The sequence below is a fragment of the Mobula hypostoma genome, chromosome X1 (genome assembly GCF_963921235.1).
Source record: "Mobula hypostoma chromosome X1, sMobHyp1.1, whole genome shotgun sequence".
Taxonomy (NCBI): domain Eukaryota; kingdom Metazoa; phylum Chordata; class Chondrichthyes; order Myliobatiformes; family Myliobatidae; genus Mobula; species Mobula hypostoma.
In genome coordinates, this window is record NC_086128.1 from 29,999,246 (window position 1) to 30,024,214 (window position 24,969).

The 24,969-nt window shown below is 39.7% G+C and overlaps 1 protein-coding gene across 4 annotated transcripts in view; it reads right to left on the bottom strand.

Annotated features, from left to right (window-relative positions):
• wipf2b (WAS/WASL interacting protein family, member 2b) overlaps positions 1-24,969 on the bottom strand; it is a 70,976-nt gene that overhangs the window by 33,864 nt on the left and 12,143 nt on the right. The window lies entirely within an intron of this gene.

Consider the following 24,969-nt stretch of genomic DNA (forward strand, 5'->3'; position numbering starts at 1 on the left):
GCCATTTATTATGATCATGGCTGATCATCCAACTCAGAACCCAGCCTTCCCTCCATACCCCCCGACCCCTGTAGCCACAAGGGCCATATCTAACTTCCTTTTAAACATAGCTAATGAACTGGCCTCAACAGTTTGCTGTGGCAGAGAATTCCACAGATTCACCACTCTCTGTGTGAAGAAGTTTTTCCTAACCTCGGTCCTAAAAGGCTTCCCCTCTATCCTCAAACTGTGACCCCTCGTTCTAGACCTCCCCAACATCGGGAACAATCTTCCTGCATCTAGCCTGTCCAATCCCTTTAGGATCTTATACGTTTCAATCAGATCCCCCCTCAATCTTCTAAATTCCAACGAGTACAAGCCCAGTTCATCCAGTCTTTCTTCATATGAAAGACCTGCCATCCCAGGAATCAATCTGGTGAACCTTCTTTGTACTCCCTCTATGGCAAAGATGTCTTTCCTCAGATTAGGGGACCAAAACTGCACACAATACTCCAGGTGTGGTCTCACCAAGGCCTTGTACAACTGCAGTAGTACCTCCCTGCTCCTGTACTCGAATCCTCTCGCTATAAATGCCAGCATACCGTTCGCCTTTTTCACCGCCTGCTGTACCTGCATGCCCACTTTCAATGACTGGTGTATAATGACACCCAGGTCTCGTTGCACCTCCCCTTTTCCTAATCGGCCACCATTCAGATAATAATCTGTTTTCCTATTTTTGCCACCAAAGTGGATAACTTCACATTTATCCACATTAAATTGCATCTGCCATGAGTTTGCCCACTCACCCAACCTATCCAAGTCACCCTGCATCCTCTTAGCATCCTCCTCACTGCTAACACTGCCACCCAGCTTCGTGTCATCCGCAAACTTGGAGATGCTGCATTTAATTCCCTCATCCAAGTCATTAATATATATTGTAAACAACTGGGGTCCCAGCACTGAGCCTTGCGGTACCCCACTAGTCACCGCCTGCCATTCTGAAAAGGTCCCGTTTATTCCCACTCTTTGCTTCCTGTCTGCTAACCAATTCTCCACCCACACCAATACCTTACCCCCAATACCGTGTGCTTTAAGTTTGCACACTAATCTCCTATGTGGGACCTTGTCAAAAGCCTTTTGAAAATCCAAATATACCACATCCACTGGTTCTCCCCTATCCACTCTACTAGTTACATCCTCAAAAAATTCTATGAGATTCGTCAGACATGATTTTCCTTTCACAAATCCATGCTGACTTTGTCCGATCATTTCACCGCTTTCCAAATGTGCTGTTATCACATCCTTGATAACTGACTCCAGCAGTTTCCCCACCACCGACGTTAGGCTAACCGGCCTATAATTCCCCGGTTTCTCAGAAAAGTACGACTTTAATTTTGAAAGGTACGTAGGTTTAGGGCGTATTTGCAGGATGGTTTGAGCGCTTACAAAGAACTGTATGATAGAAAAATTTGTGAGGCTAGCAGTCAAGCATACTGTTTTTCAAGCCTTCCACATCAGCCACAGCAGACGACGAACCTCGACCTTCGACATCAAGGCAGGCAGGCAGACATAGAAGATGACCTGCCTGCCTTAATGGAAACAGACGATGATGAGATCACACCCCAGTGTCCCACCACCCCAACCTCCAACGACTCAGCCTAACACTCCATCAGTGTGCTCGCTGTCTTCCCGATTCCGGTAAGTGATACTACACTGTACATACATTATTTCTACTTTATATAGGCTGTGTGTTTTTGTGTTACTTGGTATGATTTGGCAGTTTCATAGCTTAAAGGTTACTGGAGAGAGTGTTTCTGCCAACAGCGCTTGCGCCAAGTGTTTCTGTTGAGGGCGCTTGCGTGAGATTTTCGCTACGGTGGACAGTGCAATGATTGCAGAAAAGTACTTCTACTTTATATAGGCTGTGTATTTATCATACAATTCCTGCTTTTACTATATGTTACTGTTATTTTAGGTTTTATGTGTTATTTGGCATGATTTGGTAGGTTATTTTTGGGTCTGCGAACGCTCACAAAATTTTTCCCATATAAATAAATGGTAATTGCTTCTTCACTTTATGACATTCCAGCTTACGAACCGTTTCATAGGAACACTCTACCTTCGGATGGCAGGGGAAACCTGTACTGTATTCATTAGAAAGTTTAGCCATGTGGAGTAAATGGAAAATGTTATTGTACTTTCACTCAACAATCACAGCTAAAAATCAGGAATCAGAAGTTCAGAAGGCCCACATGCCTGATCTAGATTCATTTTCCTCCTCTCTTGCTTCAATAGACCTACATAGGTTAAGGTTCTCCAATATGCATTTTAAGAATTCGGTGCCATCACAATCTTTGCACTGATTCTATCCTTAAACATTTCTCTTTCTAAATATAAACTGTTTGAATAGGTTCTTCATCGATCTGGTTCATCATGAAGTAGTCTCTCCTTCAATGAGAACAGGCCCAGCCTTATTCTTTTTTTATCTTCAGCTCTATACTTAAGATTATCCTGGTGTACTGAAGAATCTTGCATTTTATGCAAGCCTTTCTATCTTCAGACCATATTACTCAGGAACTTGCATTAATATTGTTTTGTGACTGTATGTGCTGTGTATGACTACATGTACTGTATTTTGCACCTTGGCCCCAGAGGAATAATGTTTTCTTTAGCTGTATCCATGTTTATGTTGAATAATATATGCTTTCTTGTAAGTATGAGAGTATTGAACAAAATATTCCTGGTAACATCTTAAAAAAACAAAAATGCAGTTCAAGTTGATCCAAAAATTCAATGCTTCTTTATAAATTATACATGCAATGGATTCTGGTTAATTGGGCCATTAAGGCACCACTTATTTGAGACAACTCAAAGAACAAAAACTGGGATTCCCTTCATTTATTTGAGACACCATGCTGCTTAGTTGTGGACAGGAGACTGTTGTCGAAATTCTAACTAGCACCACTTGCATGCACTTGTGTGGCCATTAAACACTACACTGTGTTCAAAGCAAACAGTTTTTAAATAGTGTCAGTTGCATGTATTCGTGTTCAAAAAGCAGTTATTTTTGTCACTGATAGTTGGCAAGAAATAAGTAGTAAGACAACTTGGGACTGTCTTGATCACTGCGGTTTCAAGCATTCAGGCTTAGAAATGGCCAAGAGTAAAAATGAGACAATTTCACTACTTCAAGTTAGGAACTGCGAAGAATTTGAAGGTATCGACTATCATCTTGAATGTTACAATGAAAATGAAGATTTTGAGGATGTAATCGTCAAAAGCATTGTATGAAGCCAGTCCATTATCTGCACTCGCTGTCTACACTGATTCTGTTCACTTACAGTCAAAAGAACACAGTAATGTATACTGGATGAATTCCTCTGTCGGTAACTAAAGAACTAATACACAAGGATAGTATTGTGGTTCTGTGTTTATGGATTGGACTATCGCATTAATGGATTGTGGACTTTTTCCAGACTTACGGTTTTTATATATTGTGTCTTATCGCCCATTACTTTTCTGTTTAGTTGGGCGAGGGGAGGGTGTTTTGGGGGGTGATGTTCTGATGTGTTATGGTAGTTTGTCGACGTTCCTGTTCCATGTTGTGTGGGGAGGGGTGTTTGGAAGGGGTTGATGATTGGAATGCCGTTCTTTTTTCTGTGGGGTGGAAGAGGGTGGGTTTGATGTTTCTCTCTGAACAACTTTCATGTTCTTTGTTTTGTGGCTATCTGGACAAAATAAATTTCAGAGTTGTATATGGATACAAGCTTTGATAATGAATGAACCTTTGAACTTTGGATGTTAAGCTCCCAACTATAATCTTCCTGCCACGACTCAGACGTCCACAACATCATACTCTGCCACAAGATCATCTACCTTATTCTGTATATTGTATACATTCAAATATAACACCTTCAGTCCTGTACTTAGCACCCTTTTCAATTTTGCCCCCATGTTACACTTCAACTCATCCCACTGACCACAATTTTGTCTTATTATTTTTGTCCTTCCTCAGTTTCACCACATATTGCATGCACTTGTATATCAACTGCCCCATCCCCCTTCTAAATTAGTTTAAACCCTCCTCCACAGCTCTAGCAAACCTGCCCACAAAGATATTGGTCCCTCTCCAGTTCAGGTCACAACACACCTTCCCCAGAACTGATCCGAGTGATCCAGAAATCTGAAACCCTGTCCCCTGCACCAATTCTTCAGCCATGCATTCATCTGTCAAGATCATCCCATTCTTACCCCCACTGGCATGTAGCATAGGCAGCAATCCAGAGATTACTATACTGGGAGGTCCTGATTTTCAGCTTTCTGTGGACTTCAGAAAGGGCAAGACTAGAGAACACAAACCACTCCTCATAGAGGAACCAGAAGTGGAGTGAGGAGGAAAAAAAACTGAAATAAGTTGCAGAAACTTGTAAAATTAGTCAGCTCCATTATGGGTACCAACCTCCACAGTATCTGAGACCTTCAAGTTGCTGTGCATTAGGAAGGCAGCATCCATCATTAAGGATCCCCACCACCCAGGACATGCCCTTTTACACCGTTACCATCGGGAAGGAGGTACAGAAGCCCAAAGGCACACATTCAGTGATTCAGGAACAGCCCCTTCCCCTCTGTCATCCAATTTCTAAATGGACATTGAACCCATGAACACTATCTCATATATATGTACACATACACACACTTAATGTACTCAGTTTTATTTTCTCTGTATCTATTCATTGTGGATTTCATTGTACTGCTGCTGTAAAGTTTACAAATTTCACAACATATGCCAGTGATACTAAATCTGATTCTGAATTTGAACACACTAAATGACCTCTTCAGGACCTCCTCACTTTTCATACCTATGTCATTGGTACAAATATGCATAACTTCTAGCTGTGCATTTTCCCCTTTTAGAATGCCACAGACTCCATCCGAGACATCCCTGACCCTTGCACCTGGGAAGCCAGTTACCATACGCTTATCTTTTTCACATCCACAGAATCTGCTTTCTGCTCCTCTAATTAAGGAATCCCCTATCGCTACTGCACTCTTCTCCCTCCTTCCCTTCTGAGCCACAGAGGCAAACTCGGTACCAGAGACCCGGTCGCTGCGAATTCCTCCTGGTAGGTCATCTCCCCCCAATAGCATTCAAAGTGGTACACTTATTGGGGGAACAGCCACAAGGGTACTCTGCCTATTCACTTTTCTTCTAACAATCACTCAGGTATTTGCCACCTACAACTTGGGGTGACTACCTCCGTGTAGCTCCTATCGCCTCCTCATTCTCCAGTATGAGCCAAAGGTCATTCAGCTGCAGTTTCCCAACAAGGTCTCTAAGGAGCTGCAGCTCAATGCACTTAGTGCAGATGTAGTTATCAGGGAGACTGGAGGTCTCCCAGAGCTCCCACATCTCATGGAAAGAACATACCACTACCTCCAGACTCATTCTCAGTGCACTAGCTATGTACTAACAGAGAAAAAATATCTTACCGGAAACTGACTTAATTAGAACCTCCACCTGTTGAGGCAAAGCTGTCCTACCCCAACAATGGGTGCTCCGCTTACACTTTTGTTTATTGGCCCTGCACTGATTGCTGCCTGCCAAAAAGCAGAAATCTCCCAAGCTCTTTTTAAACCTCTACCTGTGTAACCAACAACCACTCTCTCATGTTGATTTCAGCCTGCCGATAAAAAGCTCTCGAGCTGTTTTTAAACCTTGCGCTGCATCACCAACAAACAACTTTTTGCACTGATTTTAGCCTGCCAAAAAAACGTATATATGAATAATCCTACGTGAAAATCAGGCAAGCAGTGGCCCTGTGTTACACTAAGAGTAGGCTCTATCTTCCCAGCTACAACTATGAACCAGACTTAACTTGGAAAATAAATTTGATTCCTGTAATTTCCTTAAAGTTGTTCAAATGTTTGGAATTACTTCTCAAGTGTACTCCTGAAACTTGGAGGACAAATGTGTCAACCAACTTGTAGGGAAAAGATCCAACTGCCAAGAAACAAGAGAAATAAATAACATTAGAGTTGTTGATTGAAGGAGAAAAGTTTGGCCAGGACACTAGGTAAAATAGCGTCATGGAACATTTACATTCAAAAAACAGCCTCTACAATAGCTCACCACAAACAGTACTACAATGAGGTACACAAATCTTAAAATTAATGACTTAAGAATCTTAGCGACTCAGCCCTGTGACTTCAATGGTATCAATCTTAGTTCAGACCAATGTCTCTTTAACAACATTTATTGCTTAGATAGTTTTACATCCTTTATAGCTACTGGAAAGCAAGAAACCATGCTGTGTCCCAATGTAGATAGATGCACTTTAGTTCTTTGAAGTCCAAGCTGTGGAAAGATGACTGGTAGAAACTGCTCAGAATTAGTCAATGGGCCAAAAGTGCCTCTTATAGAAGCAGACCTGCCATTCAGGCTAAATCTCAAATGGATTCTAAATTCCTGGATGTATGCTTTAGACTGGTGATCAAGCATCAGAAAACATCTTAATTTCACAAGGGACTGATTATGATAGGTTTTGTCACATAACAAAGAAATCTTAACTTGTCCAGACTTAATCTACTAAAGCAAAGTGATACTTTATGATTCAAAGGGAAACTGTTTTACAATTTCGCCATTGTAATAAAAATTACATTTCCAACAGTATATTTTCTAGAACTGAAATTAATCACATAATCTAGACTGACAAACAAGTCTCTGTACTGGGAATTCAACTCAACCTTACTGACTCAAAAGGCAAGAACAGGCATTGAACCAAGGCAAGCAAATTGCTTTACATTGCCCTCGATCATGATAAGGTAATGATCATTCACAAAGAAGTCTGCAACGATACAAATGAAAATTAATTTTGTTGCATTTTCTGAGTATTACTAGATCCATTCCCAAACACTGCAACAATGATTAAGGGGATATCCTATTAAACAGAGTACAAAGTATCCAGAAACAATGTGTTTTCTGCTTTTCACCCCATGCCAACTAAACTCTAAATTTCATGCAGTCTTTATCTCCTGGAAATTGCAAGCTACAAAATGGAAGTTACACCCACTGAATGGAATTAGTATTTTTTGGCAACACTGACCTTAACCACTGTTCTTTCACTAGTGTTAAATATCCATAAAATCATCATCTTCACGGATATTTATGCAGCAATATTTTAAACAAATGTCATGAAACAGTCCTTTCATTAATTTGTCAGGACTTGGCTAATCTGTTGGCAATTGTTGTTTCAAAGCAATCCCAAACTTAACCACAACATCAAGATCAACTGTGATGAAACTCGTGAATTGCTTCTGATGTCTGGCAATTCTCAAGACACTAGCAAGTTTTATTTTCTGCATCGGAACAGTTTTTGCAGCCATGTTCAGCAGTTATTCTGACCTTCCCAAATATTTTTCATCAGATGGGGCTGACAAGCTGGTTTAAAATACTTTAGCAACCCAAGTACAAAAAGGGATTAGATATTATTAACTGATATGTATTGTTTTTATTTGGGTAGTTAAAGGAACATACTGCCACTAAATAAATAGCCATTTGAAAATTTCAAATTTTGCAACTGAAATGCAAACACCATAATACTGGTGGTTGCTTGAGGGTTAAATTGCCACTTATTAGTCAAATAATTAATAAATTTTAAATTTCTGTACTGTATAATTCCAAAATCAGAACGAGAAAGCTCTATGTTTAAGCACCTGCTGCAAAATCTGTCAAAACCTAATTGTCATATCTAGAGACCAGGCAGTAATATAAACAGAGTATTAAGAATTAAAGCCTCCATAAGGAAAAACAAAAAATGAATACCCCTACTGCTCAGCCAGAGACTTGCTAAACTTCAAAGACTAGGATCTTTCATGGTTCAAATCATGACCTACACCAAATTATCTGACTTTAATCTGAGATAAAAGCAGGGATATTATATCCAACACCCAATTTAAAGAATTGAAGATTGTTAGAATTCTTCCTTTTATCCTACTGAACTAAATCTTGTTGGGATGTGGTATACTCAGGAAGGCTGGAGTCAACTGTGGTGCTCAGGGTTGAATAATCAGTGTTGTTAATCAGTGCTTACATAAAAAATGATTAAACATCTTACCATACACAAAAGGAAAGTAGTGCTGAAAACTTGAAAGTCAGTAAGATTCTTAATCAATATTGAGATATTTATTAACTGAGATACAGCCTGAAATGTGAACAATTGCTTTCCTCCCAGAAATGTGGCAAGACCCAGAGTCCCTCCAGCACATTCTTGCTCCAGTGTCTGAAGTTCCTTGTGTGTCTCAATCAATATTAATACATGTTCCAAAAAAATGAATACATTCATACTCTACATTAAAAAAAAATCCAGGTAAAACCACATCCAGGGAGACTTGCAGCATGGGCAACTTCCGGTCTTCCATACAACCTTGCGCCCTGGAAACCTTCCAAGTCGCAAATCCATGGTCTCACGAGACTAACGGATGCCTATTATTACTGTTAGAATCAACTTCAATCCATACAAATGACAACTTCAAGTTATTGTACCAATTATAGTATCAAATTACAATATCAATATATCATTCATTAACTTTATGCTGCAATTAGAACAGAGTGAATTTGCTTAAATAACGACTTGTGTATAGACCTATATCAATTGCATAATGTAGGACGTTCACCTTAAGACTGTGGCAGTCAAACAAGGATTAAAGAAAGATCTGATTTTTAAAAACAAAAGCAGGAACAAGGAAGCAAAACTAATAATGACAAAAGAGTCTGTATAGAACAGCACTCCATCTACAAGACTCAAAGTTCAATTCTTCACTGGCATGCAATTGGTATACTGGGTACCAGAAAGCGTCTTCCATAGAAACACCATCTTTCTAAGATCTATACCCAACTTGTCCATACATCACCATCTTGGCTGGGTTACACTGCCATTCTACAGCATTCCTAAGAAGGTTTTCATCATGCAAATCACAACATCACCTTTAAGGATAGCAAAGAATGGGGAATAAATACCAGCCTTGCCAATGCCATCACTGGGCAGGGAGAACATTCAAAAAAATCTATTACTTTAAAAGTGTATCATTTCTAGAGAAAAAGCATTACATAGTCCATAATTTAGCTCCTAAATGGATAGATTTAATACCATATAGTGGGTTCTATGAAATTCGATAAGTACAGCGTTCTTCAGATAACAATCAGGGCCAGAATTCAAAGGATGACCTCATTCTAACTGCATTTTAACACTTCAGTTCATCAAATTTACCATTTGCAAAGTTAGTTAAATCAGATCAAATTTGATAATTTAAATAAAATCAGGAATTTTCCTGTACATGAACATAAGCAAATCTGACACTTGGTTAAGTTACAATGCAGTGCAGTCTTTCATTGATTTTGTTATAGTTATTATTCTATAGAATTATGGAGTATGCTCACAAGAAAATGAATCTCAGGGTTGTATATGGTGACATATAGATACTCTGATAATAAATTTACTTTGAACTTGATAGTGGTGTATATGATAAGAGGCATACAGTGATTAGCCATCGCCTTTTTCCCCAGGGCAGCAATGGCCAATACCACAGTACATCATTTTAAGGTAAATGGAGGGAAGTTTAGGGGAGATGTCAGAGGCGGTGTTTTTTTTAAATACACAGAGACTGGTAAGTGCCTGGAATGCACTGCTAGGGTGGTGGTAGATGCTGATACACAAGGGACCTACAAGAGACTCCTACGTCGGCACATGGATGTAAGAAAAAATGGAGGGTCATGTCCTATGTAGGAAGGAGGGGCTAGATTGATCATGAAGTAGTTAAAAGGTTGGCACATCGTGTGCAAAATAGCACATACTGTGCTATTCTATTCTATAACAGTAGTTGCATAGCCCAGCTGATACCTATGAAAGAAATCCTGTTGTGATAAGCAATCAAACTACTTCAAAAGGGCATCAATGATATCAGTTCCCGAGAAAAGGAGGGTGAGCTATCTCAACAACTATTGTCCAGTAGCACTCACATCTACTGTGATGAAGTGCTTTTAGAGGTTGATCATAGCTAGAATTAAGTACTCCCTAAACAAGGATCTCAACCCACTGCAATTTGACTACCATAACAGGTCCACAGCAGATCCAATTTCACTGGCTCTCCAGATTGGAATAACCTGGACAATAGTAATACCTACGTCAGGCTGCTGTTTATTGATACAGCATGGTGTTCAACACAATCTTACCCTCAGTACTAATTAACAAGTTTCAAAATCTGGGCCTCTATACCTCCCTCTGCAACTACTTTCTTGACTTCCTCATTAAAGGGTCATTGATGGAAAGATTGAGCAGCTTCAACTTCCTGGGTACCTGTCAACATCTCATGAAATTTGTCCTGAGCCTAACATATTGATGCAACCATGAAAAGGGCACCTATACTCAATTAGGAGTTTGAGCAGATTTGGTATAACAAAGACTCTAGCAAATTTCTAAAGATGTACTGGAGAGAGCATTCTGACTGGTTGCATCACCACTTGGTATGGTGGCTCTAACGCACAGGATCAAAAGAGGCTGCAGAGGATTGTAGACTTAAGGCTGATTTATACTTGTGCTAAAGGGCTACGCCGTAGGCCTGATTTATACTTTTGCGTAGCCCTACGCCGTAGCGAGCATGCGCAGTGCGTCTGCGTCGCTCTGTAATTCACCGCCAAAACGCTAGTTGGCGGTGGGGTTTCTATGCCACTGTGTTGAGTTTCTTCATGAGAGACATGGATGAGGAAATCATTTCAAATATTTCCGGATGTCGGCAGGTAGATTTGATGATTTGGTTCATCGTCTCCAACCATTTATTTTGCATCAGTGTACAGACATAGCAGAGAAAAGCAACCGGAAATGCGTATGAGGAAATGCAATGCTACCAAGCGGACCAATCACAGTTGCTGCAGTCTGTGTCGCCGCGACGCACAAGTTATATTTTTGGGGAGGTGCACGTCACCCTACGGCGTAGGGTATGCGGTACCTACGGCGTACATTTGACACACAAGTATAAATCAACCTTCAGCCAGCTCCACCATGGGCACAACCCTCCCAGGCATCAAGGACATCTTCAAATGGTGCTGTCTCAAGAAGGTGGCATCCATCATTAAGGACCCTCACCACCCACATATCATTACTTCCATCATGGAGGTGGTACAGGGATCTATTTCACATTTTAGAAACAGTCTCTTCCCCTCCACCATCAGATTTCTGAACAGTCTATGAACCCATGAACACTACCTTGTTATTCCAATTTTATACTATATTTTTATAGAGGCAGGAGGAGAAGATGGCAGTGCACGCAGCTCTCCAGTGAAATGATATTGTATCTGTTAAATAGGGGCCGTGGACAATTCTGATTTGATGGAGACAGATGTGAAAGCACAGAGGAACATCTGGAGAAATTTCTGAAATGCCGGTTCGCTGCCACTGTTACTGTGTGATCGAGAATCTTCCGGAGGGAAGGCCCCAAAATCTCCAGCTTTGCCTGCTGCTGGCAACTGAGGCTGAGGTCGAAGCGTTCGGATAGAGATGGTGCTCAGTACTCAGTGTCGGAGGGCTGATCGGAGGCTCGAAGTTTTCGGACAACTCAGAGTCAGACTGTGGTCAGGCATGGCAGGGAGAGTTTTTTTCCTTCTCCTGTCTGCATGAGATGTGGGACATTCAAGAGACTTTGAACTTTTTTACTGTGCCATGGCCTGTTCTTCATCAAGTTATGTTATTGTTGCACTGTTGTAAGGATATGTTATAATTATGTGGTTTTTGTTAGTTTTTCAGTCTTGGTCTGTCCTGTGTTTCTCTGATACCACACTGGAGGAATATTGTATCATTTCTTAATGCATGCATTACTAAATGACAATAAAAGAGGACTGCGTGTCCTCATAATCTAAATCTAAATCTAACTTATAGTAATTATTTTGTCTTGCACTGTACTGCTGCCACAAAACAAATTTTACGACATGTCAGTGATAAACTATATTCTGATATCCAAGAGTTTAAAAAAAAATTAGTATTTCTACCCTGTCCCAAATGAGCAAGCTACCTTAACACTTCCTAGAGTACGTGGAAGGCCTCTCAGTGTCGTCCTTCCCATCTATTAAAAATCTTCTGTAACGTCATACTTGCTCACTAGGGGAAAAAAGCATTCTGTCCAAAGTATTTTCATGTCAATGCTTTTCATTGCTAAGATGAAGCAAAACATTAAATTACTTTGGTCATTAAAGAATGTGATTGCTTTCATTGTACACTACCCTTAAAACTATGAAAATTCTATTTGGCCTTTGTAACGTGACACTAAGATTGAAGGAATTAACTTTTAAAAAAGATTAAGTTAAAGGTCTCCAGCAGATACGTTATATGTGACAAAATGAGAACGATTTCCATTTGTTAGTAAATAGCTCAAGGACAGAAATTCATACAATGAAAGAAAGATCACATGCACCAGGACATGGAATGCTCTATGGTAACAATTTAAACATACAATAGATTTTAAAAGAAAACTGAATAATGTTTTGAAGAAAAATACTTGTAGATTAGACTTGTAGCATTCCTCTCACAGAATTTGAATGTTTTGCTGTAGTGCTCATACCCACAAATTAAATCCTATCCATAACAAGCATCACATATTCTGAGCCAAGGCTGCTTCAAAGTACATTGTTTACATAGTTTTATTTCACCATTCTATGGAGCTGTGGAATGTTACTCAGTCTTGTACTTGGGTAACTTAATATTGCACCCAGAGCTGTTTCAATCTGAGTAGGGCTGAAACTCACCAGCATCAGGTTTATTAACAAAATGGTATTATTTAACTCTTGAATAATACCTTAAAAAATATATTAAAAGGTGGAACTGGTAACGAGTGGAGTTGGAATTAATCCCAAATACATTTGAGACCAAGATAGAAAGGCAGAATTTGCTAAACTCTTAAAAAATGCTTGAAGCTGGACTTGGAATGCCAGAATCCTCAATGGAGTTTGTCTGCAAGTGAGCTCGTTTGCAGACAGCACAGGAAATAGCTGAAATAAATGACAGTCCTGAGAGCAGCAACTCACTGAACCCAGGGGCCAGGCCATCGTACTCTTTCAGCATTAGTTATGAAGAGCTATTGAGAACACATGCACTCCATAAGCATGTCAAATTCCACTATGACTACATGGTATCTGCATGTCTATCTGCAGATCCAACAAAGTATTACATCTCCAAATTACCAACTGTTGCAAATCAAGCAATCTCCATAAACAAAATCTGTGTAAGTACTGACTTTGGCAACCCCTCATCTTTCTTCTCCCCCCACCCCTCTTTTTGTGAGCATTTTATTTGTGAATCCTGCATTTCACAGAAGCAAGATATGATCGCAAAAGTAGCACCACCAGGTGTCTGCAGATTTGTTTATAGACACTATGCATGTTCATAACGTAATATAAAATAAGTAAAAAGCAAGGCAGGGAAATGAAGCAAAGTATGTAAAGAGGTATGACAATAGATTTTACAACTGAACAGATAGGATATTTCACCTGATGATTAAATAAATGCAGTACAATATTTTCAATTTAACTAATGGGATTAAATGAATGTATTTATGTTATGATTAAGTGCCAGCAAGCTACTTGAGTGATTGAAGAATTGCAGTGATTTACTCCACTCAGAAAAGTTGTTTACAGTCAGCCCTCCTTATCCGCGAGGGATTGGTTCCGGGACCCCTCGCGGATACCAAAAAATGCAGATGCTCAAGTCCCTTATTCAACCTGTCTAAATATGGTGGACCTTAGGACCCAGCGGAACCCCGGACCTTATTTAATCGGTCTCAGTGCGGCAGACATTAGGACCTGGCAGCGGAGCTCTGAATCCACAGTGTTTCTGTTCACGAAAATAATCACAATCGCGCTTTAAAATAAAGTGGAAATAATAAAGCGATTGGAAAGAGGTGAAACGCCATCAGTCATTAGAAAGGCGTTAGGCTACAGTCGGTCAACAATCGGAACAATTTTAAAGCATAAAGTGAGAAAAGCCCTGCAGTGGTTTAATTATTGGGTTTTGGGTTTTTGGTTTTTGATCCTCCACATCAACCCGGCAGGGATGGAGAGCGCTTGGGAGCGGTCTGCCACTGGATTGAACTCGGGAATTTCTGTTCGAGCCTGGCGCTGACACATACGTTTCTTAAGTGTTTTATATGCATAGAAAGGTAAAATATACACTATATAATAAGACAAACGTTTGACTAACTGACGCTAAATAACACCAGATGTACCTGTTCCTACTTACTTAGTAAGAGGACTTCCGGTTTTTTTCCAATCCTGATCCACGACGACCGACGCACATCTTCCCGTATACTTTAAATCATCTCTAGATTACTTATAATGCCTAATACAATGTAAAAGCTATGTAAAATAGTTGTAATACCGCATTGTTCAGGGAATAATGACAAGAAAAAAAGTCTGTACATGTTCGAACAACAAGTGCCGGAAGAGCACTTCCGGGTTTTCTCGATTCGCGGTTGAATTCGTATGCGGAACTCGCGGATAAGGAGGGCCGACTGTATTTTGTATGTTTTTCCCCTTAATTATAGTACTTCAAAATAAATAACTAAATAAATAAGAAAATAGTGAACCATCCAAACTAAAATGCTCCAGATTTAATTTTCTAAGTGTGAACCAGCTGATCTCTTTTGGCCTTTTAGACTTACCAAGTGGAATGCTCACAATCACTCTGTAGTGACCTTTGCCAGAGCTCACGTGTCAAGATGCTAGAATCAAAAAGAATTAATCTCAGTGCTGTTCTGGGATGAACAGCCATCAGTATTACAAGTGTAACAGGAAATGCTGGAAATGGTTAGGTCAAATGAGAAGGGTTTTCAACCCAAAATGTAAAATATTACCCACTCCCATTGATGCTACCTAACCTGTATGTTTCCAGGATTTTCTATTTGTATTCCAGATTTTCAGCTAGGGCAGTTTTTTTCGTCATATGTAGAAAGGTAATCTTATGCAACACATCAGATCAGTTCTCATTCCTATAATCTATATCCCACTTGCTCTCATATTGCAGCCTTTGACAACAGATCACATTTTTTCAATAGCCCAACTGAAATCTGATAAATGGCTATTTTTTTCCATGACATTCTCCTTGGTTTTTACAAAATCATGGCTAATATACTGATGTGACCTCAAAGACAAAAGCCTGATCTAATTTCTTGTTTTGTGTCAAAGCATTAATTCATTGCACAAAATACACAACAGAATTGGCAAAACAATAATTTAAAACAAAGTTGGACCACTGCCCATCTTTGAATGTGACTCCTTAAGTAACCATATTAAATGCAAACTGAGAAGAAAAGTGATTAACAGTTCTGTCTCAAGAATGGCATTATTGAAGTATCTTGAGAAATGTGCTGGCTTAGTACAGTGAATTCCGGTTAACTGGGCTATAATCAGCACAGCTGCTTAATTGGGACAACTCTCAAAGAACAAAAACTAATCAAGAAAATAGCTGGGATTCCCTTTGTTTATTTGGGATACCATGCCACTTAATTGGGGCAGGAGACTGTTGATAAACTGTTTCCTACTAGAGTCACACACTTGTGTGGCCATTTAGACACTACACCATGCTTAGAGCGAACAGTTTTTAAAAGAAGCATCCGTTGCATGTGCTTGTGTTGAAAAAGCAGCAATTTTTATCACAGATAGTTGGCACAAAATAAGCAATAAGACAATTCAGAACTATTTTGCTCACTGTGGTTTCAAGCATCAGGCTTGCAGATGCTAGAAACAGCCAGGAATGAAAATAAAGCAATCACTACTTCAACAAGATAGGAATGGTGAAAAATTTTGAAGGCAACAACAATCATCTTGAATGTTGCAATGAAAATGAAGATTTGGAGAATGCAATTGACAAAAGTATCATACGAAGGCAGTGCTCATGTCTGCATTGGTTTTGTTTATTCACAGTGAATCAAAAGAACACAGCAGCGTACACTGGATGAATTCCTCCATCAATATTAGGAATTAATACAGTTTTATAGTACTATCGTAGTACTGGTAGTGTTCTGTATTTCATTTAATTACATAATATTACTCAGTTAAGCAGTAATTTGTCTTTTTTATATCTTCATGAAACTTCAGCAATTGGGGAAGCTGCTTAATTGTGTCAAAATGTACTGTCCCCAATGTGTCCCAATTAACCGGAATCCACTGTATATCAAAAATTCAGCCTAAGCTTTCTGAAAAGCAACTGTACTCTGCTTTTGTTTCAACACCTATCTAACAAAATTAGCTCAGCAAGAATAATTGCCCAGTGCAGTCCAGGCTGGAGCATTTCAGTTGTGCAGAGACTAGAGGCTGGTGGTTTTCTCCCAGGACAAAGGTTAAGGTGAAATCTATAAAAATAAGAGGGATAAAAACACCTCCATCTCCCTTTGCAACTAGATTCTCAGCATCCTTATTGGAAAACTATAGTCAATGCGAATTGGCAATAACATCTCCTTGCTGACAACCAACACAGGCCCACATCAATGACTCGCGCTTCGCACACTGCTCTACTCTCTCTACACTTGTGGTGACTTAGTGAGGTTAAGCACATCTCAAATGCCATCTATAAATTCTCTGACAAACCTATTATTGTCAGTGGAATCTCACATGGTGATATGGAGGCATACGCAACTGGGACAAATTGGCTGGTTAAATGGTGTGGCAACCACGACCTCACACAAATCAGCAAGATTGTGGACTTCAGGAAGGGAAAGTTGGGAGTACACACACCAGACCTCATCAAGGGGACAGTGGCAGAAATGGTGAGCAGCTTCAAGTTCCTGGATGTCAACATCTGGGAGGTTTTATCTTGGGGCCAACACACTGAAAGAGGGCATGCCAGTGACTCAACTTTGTTAGGAGTATGAGAAGTTTCACTATGTCACAAAGACTTGTATTTCTATCGATGCATAGTGGAAAGCATTTGGACCGGTTGCATCACAGCCTGGTATGGAGGATCCAGTGCACAGGATCACAGAAGGCTGCACAAGGTTGTAGACTCAGCCAACTCCATCACAGGCCTAACTCTTCCCACTAGAGGACATCTTCAAAAGATGGCGTCTCAAGGCAACGACATCCATCACTAAGGACCCTCACTACCTGTGACATGCCCTCCTGTTACTATCATCGGAGAGGTGGTATAGAAGTCTGAAGACCCAAAATCAATTATTCATGAATGGTTTCTTCCTGTCTTCTATCAGATTTCTGAGGTCCGTGGATCCATGAGTACTAATTATTTTTATTATAAAATAAACCTATTCTGATGACAAAATCTGCTTTAAATGTAACTGGCCATTTTGCAACTTTCAAACACAAAAAGTTGCCACCACATGCTGCAAGATTTTTAAAAAATACATTTTCCTCACATTCCCAGAATTCAGATATTCTGTATCTCAAATCTTTTGGTAGTGATTTGTAAATTCAGTAGGGCCAATTTCCATCACCTGAACAGCCATAATGCTGAAGTCCCCTGTATCTGTTAACTAGATCCCATAGGATATCTACAATACACAATAAATTGAGTGTTTATATAAGGATATCTTCTTTTACCATTAAATATATTTCAGCCGTAATCACAAATCCTTGTCAGATTTAAGAGGAATTCATTTGCACTTCTATCAAATACTGAATGTTAGAAAAGCTTATGTAATAACCTAGGTGTGATCCATGAACAGTCAAGCACCTCAAGTGTGAGTTTTGATGTGTCCCACAGCTCCAGTTCAATCTCTGTCACGAGGCTTGTTCATTGCTCGAATGAAGCAATCAAACTACAACTGCCAGTTCTTTTTCACCTGACTAATGGCAGATGTAGAACAGTAGAGTGCATTATTTCTGTCAATAACAGACCCACGTGCACACTTTAAGACACAGCTGTCCTACTGAATACTTAAATTAAAATCAGACTAACTAATCAAATGTAAATGATATTCAGAGTATACCTATGCAATTGTGAACTGGACTTGAGACTGCTCTTAAACTAGTTCAGAATAAATCCTTATAAATTGGGCCCTGTCTCGAATGTTGCAGTTCCATCAAGTCAGTGATGAGAAAACAACTCCAAACTTGCAATCTAAATAAACTCAAAGTCTCTTCATACACAATGGAAATAGCTAATCAATGTAATACAATTTAATATGAAATACAATCTTTCCATTTTCAAGACTTGGACCCCAAATGTCAAATATCAAGTCAGTTATTTTCACAAAAGACTGCAGATGCCAGAACCTGGAACAAAAATCAGAACACGAAGGTCAAGCAGCATCTATGGGAGCAAAAGGTGTTGATATTTTGATGGGTTAAGAACCTGGATAAGGACAGAGGGCACAGGAAATATTGCCAGCATACAGCAGTAAGAAGGGGTTGGGGATGGGATAGAAGCTGGTGGGTTATAGATGGAAGCAGACAGTGAGCAGATAAAACCAGGTGAGGAGAAGAGTAGGAAGGTGGGAATCAGGAGGGAGAGGGGAACATCATTTGGGACAATTCTATCAATAAGGTTTGTTTACACATCATTTTGAACAAACTGAAATCAAAGTTTCTAATTAATTGAATTTCACAGAAAACTGGAATCCCTGCTTTATCCTCATGAAGTTGTGCAGAAATGTGAGCTATTGCAATTTAATAGGAAGAAAGAAAGATAACACAGAATTAAGAAAACTATTCTAAATGAATAGCAGGAGAATTGGGATCTAGATGCTTCTCTGAACAAGCAATAAGGCAAACAGTTCTGGGCTTCACTAATAGAAAACAAAGAATATAAAAGCAAGGAAATTATGTTCAACTCTAGCTTTAGCAAACAACTCAAATTAATTCTCAACTTAAGGACCTTGTTCAATACTGGTTACAACATTACAGGAAGTCTGTGGAGCCTTAGAGAAGGTTCAGAAAGATTTAAACGATGAGAGACTGGAATGACAAGAACAGGTTTGGAATGCTGGCATTGTTTGAAGAAATGATAGGTATATAAAATGGGTGCAGGCAGGGCCTGGACTGAATGACTAGTGAGTGTTCCTTCTGGTGGACAGATTGATCACTCAAGGTCACAGGTAAAAAGATAAGGCGAAAGGAAATTAAGCGTGGTATGAGGAAAATACACTCCGTACTATATGCAGTTGGAATCTGATGTGCAATGAACCCATCTTCTCATATTCTGACCCAAGCCTATCTCCCCTTGTCCAGTCCCTTCCCACTTACATCTGGGATATTTTGCATGTCCTTCACCAGTTCCCTGGCCACCTCCACCTCATCTTTAATATGGATGCCCAGTCTTCAAACACCTCCATTTCCATTACTGCTTGAGAAGCTTACACCACACACAATTGATGTAATGTGCATTAATATTTGACACCGGGGGGGGGGGGGGGGGGCAAATCGGCCTAAAAAGAACCTACCTTTAGTCAAAGTTATCATACACATTTACAGTGAATTATCAGATAATGAAGCCATCTGCAATCACATTATTGAAACCAAATAATACCAAGCCGGCAAAGCTACTACAGCACAGTAACTGCACCAAGGATTCTTCAACTCAACAAATCAACTGAGCCATCAAGTAGAAATAAAAGCATCTGACACTGGGAGCAAGCTGCCTATAGAGATTAGTGCACAAAATATTTTTTACAAGTCTAGAGAGGAGAATTTAGCAAACTAATACCTTAGACATGTCTAGGTCTAATTCTGGACTAACCAAAAATTATTTTTACATCTTAGTTGGTTGAGAAAATAGAAAAGCTGAATTTTTTTTAAATGGTGAAAGAATGAAAATTATTGGTGCTGAGGGGCCAATAGGTCCTCATACACAAATCATTTGAAGTTAATCAATTAGGAAGACAAATGGTAAAAGATTAGCTTTATTTGCCACATGTACATCCAAAAATATAGTGAAATGCATCACTTACATCAAATTAGCAAGGATTATGCTGGGCAGCCGCAAGTGTCGCCAGGCTTCCTGCACCAACATAGCATCCCCACAATTTACTAGTCCTAATCTGCATGACTTTGAAATGTGGGAGGAAACCAGAGCACCCAGAGGAAAACCACAGGGTCACAGGGACAACATACAAACTCCATACAGACGGTGGTGGGAAATCGAACCCCGTTCAGTGAAAGCTGATGCTGTAAAGGGATATTGCTACCATGTTTTCTTCCCGTGTTATGTCATCATACTGGTATTTATCCTAAGAGGAGCCAAATAAAAGAGCAAGGTGCCTTACTGCAACTAAATTGAGCCTTGGTGAACTTACATCTGGAACATTATGAATAGGTCTGGTCTACCCCATTGAAGGAAGGACACCTGCTCATTCATTTGATTTCTGCTTTTAGATATTAAAGGAAAAAAAGGAACCTGAAACTAGTGCAGGAAAAATGGTGCTGTGGTAAAAGAAAGATTAGCCATGATCTTATCAAATGGCAGAGAATCATGATAGGCTGATTGGTCTGCTCCTATTATTTCCTATCTTCTCACAAAATAGTTCTAATCAATACATATATTTTGAAACAAATTAAAGTTAAAAATCAGTTTCCAACATTGAACTTCTGAATCAACAATCTAACCGTCCATTCTGAGATGTCCATTTTTTTCTCCTTCCTTTTTAGATTTCTTTCTTTTTTAATTCATCTTTTTAGGCACAAACAAATGTTCCATTTATTGCAAGTGTGTTCTTCCTTCAAGGGGTAAGACCAGAGCTGTTTACAAGAGTACAGGATGCTTCATAAGTAACTCTTCTTTCTGACTAACTTTTAGTACCAGGCACAATTCCACCCACAAATTCTCTCTCAAACTGCTGTCTCCACAATTCAGCTTAGCTTGTACATTGTTGATTTAAGCTGAGTATATCTGCATGATAGCTTAGGCAGGGATATAGCATCACTGCAACCCAAGATATTTCAGTAATGTTTAATCCAATTGCAAGAAAATATCCCCAATACTTCAATAGTAACCAATTCAAAAGATCATTAGTTAGCTCTACAAAGTGTGCATTAAAATTAGGAGTTGAATAATACAGTTAAGAATCCATCTGTGGGGTTTCTCACTTAGTGCTTCAAGTCACTGCTGTAACGATTAAATTATGCTCCCAAACCAGGAAAATTTATATTTGGTTTGCATCATCCTGTCAGTGCTCCCTGCATTTGACAGATATTCCCTGCTTCATGTCTGAAAGCAGTGGCCAACGAAAGTGTTTTTACAGATGCTGCTTTTTGTGTGGGGTGAAAACCGATTGCGTCGCCTCTAATCTGGGCCGACATTTACGTGCCAGGCGGCACCTAATTAATTAGCTTGTTTATTTCGGCTTTTTTCTTAAAGATGTGCTGGGTGCTGCACAGATCGGTATCGGTTTGCTGACTGGAGGGTGGGGACCACTGCACCACCCCAACCTCCAACGACTCAGCCTAACACACCATCATCAGTGCGCTCGGCGCTGTCTTCCCAATTCCGGTAAGTGATACTACACTGTACATACATTATTTCTACTTTATATAGGTTGTGTATTTTTATGTGTTATTTGGTATGATTTGGCAGCTTCACAGCTTCAAGGTTTTTGCTGAGAGCGCTTGCGTGAGATTTTCGCTATGGAGAACAGTGCAGGCAATCGTTGTAGAGAAGTATTTCTATTTTATATAGGCTGTGTATTTATCATATCATTCCTGCTTTTACTATATGTTACTGTTATTTTAGGTTTTGTGTGCTATTTGGCATGATTTAGTAGGTTATTTTTGGGTCTGCAAACGCTCACAAATTTTTCCCATATAAATAAATGGTAATTGCTTCTTCACTTTACGACATTCCAGCTTACGAACTGTTTCACAGGAATGCTCTACCTTCGGATGGCGGGGGAAACCTGTATATATCCTTGATGGCGGGCAGGCTAGTGCTGGTGATGCATTGGGTAGTTTTGACTATCCATTGTAGAGCCTTCCCATCCGCTGCAGTGCAGTTTCTGTACCAAGCAGCAATACAGCATGTTAGGATGCTCTTTACTGTGCACCTGGAGAATGACAAAAGTGTGGATATGCATAGTTCAGCTCTCTTCAGCCTCCTCAGAAAGTAGAGGCATTGATGAGCTTTGCTGATTGTGTAGAATGTGTTCTGGAACCATGAGAGGTTGTACGAGATGTGTACACTCCCAGGAGTTTGAAACTGCTCACACAATTTCCACTGCTGTACCACTGATGTAAAGAGGGAGAGGGGGTGAATGGTGCAAATTCTCCTGAAGTCAATAACCATATTCTTTGTCTTGTTGACATTAAGTTATTTTCCTGGTATCAGGCCTCAGGCTGTTCCACCTCTTCTCTGTAGGCTCATTGCTAACTATTTTACATTAAAATCCTGCTGACAATAGACTTGTTCAACACTAGACAGAAGAACAACCCGAGAATGAATTACAGCTTCAATAATGCAGCTGGCTTCCCTAGACAGCACAGGATACCCTCCAACCTCTTTTGTACTGGGATACGACACATTTAAGTATTTGCTACATCTGTTGTCTGCAATATTGTTGCATTCAATCAAATTGGCTGAAGCTCTTGAGCAGAGCATTTGTAATTTAGTACCATTGGCCTTGGTATTAAAATAATCTATATACAGGTATGCGTTGCTTAACATCCACGATACGTTCTGTGAAATCGGACATTATGTGATTTGGACGTTGTGCGAACACCATATTTATATATTGAGCAAACCTACCATGTCACTAGCAATTTCTCCATATCCGATATAGGTCCCTCTCGCATTTTCGTGAGCCTTGTAGTTTTCAGTGAAGCCGATCCTTTAACAGTTTCGAGAAGTTTTTCTTTGTTTTTCAGGATCGTCGTGATTGTCGAGTGCGACATGCCTAAATCCTGAGCAATAGCATTCACTGGTTTTCCACCTTCATATTGTTTAATAACCTTTTGTTTCACTTCCAAATCAATACTTTTCCTTTGCCTCTTGCTGCTGCTATCACTAGTAGTTTTGTTGCATTTGGAAGCCATGATGCACTTTACAGTAATATTTTCAAAAGAAAATTAAACAGAGATAACGCTACTACACTCAAGAGACATGCAATACACGAGATTGGTTACGTCCGCTACATCACGTTCTCCGATCGGGACTACGGACGCTGTCCGAATGGACGTTAAGCGGCGCACACCTGTACAATGGAACTAACTACATTCAAAGATATCAAGGAAACTATGCAGCAATAGGACTGGATCCTTGTATTAAATAGCAATTGCCAGGCTGCCAGCTGGCTAAAGCTGAGTACACTAACCACGATGACATTGTTTGTTACGCATGTTAAATTTATTTTATCTAGCTTGGCATCCCCTAAATGCAGTCATTCCTCAACCCAATGGCAAGTGACTAGTGTCCAATTCAACACAACCAAACTTTCACTGGGAAATAGACTTTCACAATAATATAAGACAAGCAAAGCACTACTTAAGATGGAAGCTTCTTAATCCAGAATAATGTCCTATTTTATTTACTAGTAATTGCAACAATATGGTGACCCAGGTTCAATTCCTGCCGCAGCCCGTGAGCAACTTGTACGTTCTCCTCCCTGTGACTGTGCAGGTACCCTTCCACAGTCCAAAGACATACTAGTTGGTCATTGTCAATTGTCTCACAATTAGGCTAGGGTTAAATCGGGGTATTGCTGGGCAGTGCGGCTCAAAGGGCTGGAAGGCCTACTCCATGCTAAATCTCAATAAATAAATACATTAAATGATCACTTTTCAAAGCAGAGTCAAAGTACAATCATACAAGTACAGCATGAGGAAACAGAGAGACTTCACTACATTTTCCATCTTTGAAATTGCTGTTTTTAATTTCACTGAGAAATAAACATTAAAAAGAAATAGAATGTTTCACTATCAGAAAAGACTAACAACCTCCAGATGCAATTCCTAGCCTGCAATAGCCAGCCGCTGACAGGTGCTATGATTTCATTGAGCACCTCAGGCTGCAGAAGGGGTGGGGTAGAAAACCAATTAAAGGTCAAACTCATGTTGAAACTGCCTGCATAAATTTCAAACAATAAGGCTGGTTTTAGCTGATAGCAAGATATCTCACTAATAACATTCACTGACAAGGGCTGCTGTCACTTATACCTCAACAATATGTCAGTCAAGAAAACCAGATCTTCACCCTATTCAGCAATTAACACAATCAATCTTGGTGCACCTTTCAGACTTTTCCAGTATGATTTAGAACATCAGGAATAAACTGTGCTTCTACTTATATACATCAGTTAGTACTGCCTACTCAAGTCTGTTTTTATACCTAATGCTTATCAGCTTGAATTCCCAGTCTTTAAATAATTGCAAAGTGGGTGGATTGGTGATACAGTGCCAAATTCACCACAGAAGTCTGTCAAACTGAAATGAATCAACAATACATTCCTAGTTTAATCTCGCCAGTAAAACTGCTCTACTTAAAAGTGTAAACAGTCAATGAATCAATACTGCATAGAAAGGGCAGGGCATAGAAGCAATATTGTGCAATTCTGCTTCTCCTGCCCTTTGATTTCCCTCTCCTGGATGCAATGTGACGTGTTATATCATGCTCAATACCTTCTGCTTCATATTCATGGATATTACTTATTTTCCTTCAGGTCTCAATCATTATTTCACAGTCCCTCTGCTTTAGTCATTGTTTACTACATCGGGTCATGAGTTGAGGTTCTTCCCTTCTCCCCCCTCCCCCAACAACTCTCCTGAAAGCTCCAATTATTTGCCTAAAGAAGCCACTTGTCCTCTAGATGCTTCATATTAGTGGCTATATTTTACATAGGTGTCGAGACACATTCATTCCCCACAGAGAACATTTATAGAATATCAGGAGCAAGAACTCCAGCTTAATGCTCTGTTGCCAACTCGAATGAAATTGGCTTCTCAAAAAAAAGTATTTGTTAAGCACAGACTAACAATGCAACCTGGTCTCTTGATCTATGCTTCACTTTAACCAGCTA